This window comes from Nanorana parkeri, unplaced genomic scaffold (assembly GCF_000935625.1).
Source record: "Nanorana parkeri isolate BGI_ZX_2015 unplaced genomic scaffold, ASM93562v1 scaffold370, whole genome shotgun sequence".
NCBI classification, from domain to species: domain Eukaryota; kingdom Metazoa; phylum Chordata; class Amphibia; order Anura; family Dicroglossidae; genus Nanorana; species Nanorana parkeri.
In genome coordinates, this window is record NW_017306638.1 from 197,035 (window position 1) to 199,548 (window position 2,514).

Consider the following 2,514-nt stretch of genomic DNA (forward strand, 5'->3'; position numbering starts at 1 on the left):
GAACGTCACACTGCAGCCAGAATTAAAAATCATAATACAGAGTTATAACAGACATCTAGCTGGCATAGCCAAGCTCTCTAGTATAAGGACAGAACAAAGTATAGGATGTTACCAGAGAGGAATACTTAAACCCTCTTCTGCTGGCTAAAAATCTCCATTAGAAACTGCTGCTCGTTTCTAGGGGTTGTCCCTCTCATTAAGTGAGAGTGGAAATGCATTAGGACAGCAGAGCCAGCCGACAACCACGCCCACCCTCACATCTCCTAGTGGGGGAGAGACTTCACACATCTGTGTGATGTAGGCTCATTCCCGCTCCGTTGCTGGTTACCTGGGTGACCATGGACGCACACCGGGAGAAGCCGCACACGATCGATCGTGGAGGCCAGCTACGTCACCGGTCATCATGGTGGCGGCGGGATGCCGCAGTACACGCAGGTTCAAGCTGGTGCCTCAACAGGCAAGATGAATTTCCACTCGCCCTCATGCAATTGCTGCAGTTTTGGTGTTGCCTTGACCCAGTCATCTCGCAATCACAATTTGGCCCTTATCAGTCACTAAAATACTCATGCTTGCCCGTATCTTTTGCTTCCAATGCATCAGCTTCAAGGACAAAATGTTCACTTGTTGCCTAATATAATATAATATAATATAATATGGCATCTTCCAGATGCCATTGTAATGAGATAATGTTATTCACTTCACCTTTCAGTGGTCATAATGCTATGGCTGATCGGTGTGTTTGTGTGTGTATATATATATATATATATATATGTACTGTATATATACTATAGTGCTGAAAGTATTGGGACGCCTGCCTTTACACGCACATGAACTTTAATGGCATTCCATTCTTAGTCCGTAGGGTTCAATATTGAGTTGGTCAACCCTTTGCCGCTTTAACAGCTTCAACTCATCTGTGAAGGCTGTCCACAAGGTTTAGGAGTGTGTTTATGGGAATGTTTGACCAATCTTCCAGAAGCGCATTTGTGAGGTCAGGTACTGATGTTGGACGAGAAGGCCTGGCTCGCAGTCGCCGCTCTGATTCATCCCAAAGGTGCTCTATCAGGTTGAGGTCAGGACTATGGGCAGGCCAGTCAAATTCCTACACCCCAAACTCGCTCATCCATGTCTTTATGGACCTTGCTTTGTGCACTGGTGTGCACTCATGTTGGAACAGAAACGGGCCATTCCCAAACTGTTCCCACAAAGTTGGGAGCATGGAATTGTCCAAAATGTCTTGGTATGCTGATGCCTTAAGAGTTCCCTTCACTGGAACTAAGGGGCCAAGCCCGACCCCTGAAAAACAACCCCACACCATAATCCCCCTCCACCAAACATTACACTTGGCACAATGCAGTCAGGCAAGTACCGTTCTCCTTGCAACCACCAAACCCAGACTCATCCATCGTATTGCCAGACAGAGAAGCATGATTCGTCACTCCAGGGAACACATCTACACTTCTCTAGTGTCCTGTGGCGGCGCTCTTTACACCACTGCATCCGATGCATCTCTATCCACAGGATGCAGCTGCTCGGCCATGGAAAGGCATTCCATGAAGCTCTCTACACACTGTTGTTGTGCCAATCTGAAGGCCACACGAAGTTTGGAGGTCTGTAGCTATTGACTCTGCAGACAGTTGGCGACTTCTGCTCACTGAGCGCTTCGGCATGTGCTGACCCGCTCTGTCATTTTACATGGCTGAGTTGCTCTTGTTCCCAGTTGCTTCCACTTTGTTCTAAAGCCACTAAGAGTTGAGCGTGGAATATTTAGTAGCAAGGAAATTTCACAGAACACCTGAATCCAATGATTTGGAGGGGTGTCCCAATACATTTGGTAATATATTGCACATATATATATATATGTATATATATATGCATATATATACGTATATAGGTGTTGATTTGGGATAGCGGAGATGCAACTAATAAGAATGATGACGAGGGGTGGTTTACTACAGAAAGGATTTGAAACTTAATGTTTCATTTAACCCGGGTAGTTATGATAGAGGCCCACATGGCGACTAACTGGTGTGGTCATCTTGCCGTTTGACGATAGATAGGTATGGTCCTGGATCCTTTTGAAAAAGGGTCTAATGGTTTTCCCCACATAATATGCGCCACATACACACAGTATGAGGTATACCACCCCTTTGGTTTGGCAATTAATGTGGTCCTTAGGGGACCACATTTGGCCATCAGGGAGTTTGATGCATCTTCCCTGTTTTATGAACCTGCAAAAGTTGCAGTGTTCACACTTGAAGGTACCTGTGTGGGTTGTTTCATCTGATCTTGCCTCTAAATGGTGACTGTGTATTAGTTGGTCCCTCAGGGACCTCGGGCGTCGATATACGATCTCCGGTTGAGTTCGTATATATTTGGAGATGATAGGATCTTGTGACAGAAGATGCCAATGTCTGTCCACGATCCCTTTAACCTGGTCGGACTGTTTGGAAAACCGGGTAATCAATTTTACTGTTGATGTTGGTTGTCTTCTTTGTGTCTGTTTCCTAGAGG

The 2,514-nt window shown here is 45.7% G+C and overlaps 1 protein-coding gene across 1 annotated transcript in view; it reads right to left on the reverse strand.

Annotated features, from left to right (window-relative positions):
* Positions 1-2,514, reverse strand: part of SLC9A3 (solute carrier family 9 member A3) — a 313,153-nt gene that overhangs the window by 185,420 nt on the left and 125,219 nt on the right. The gene's annotated exons all lie outside the window — the stretch shown is intronic.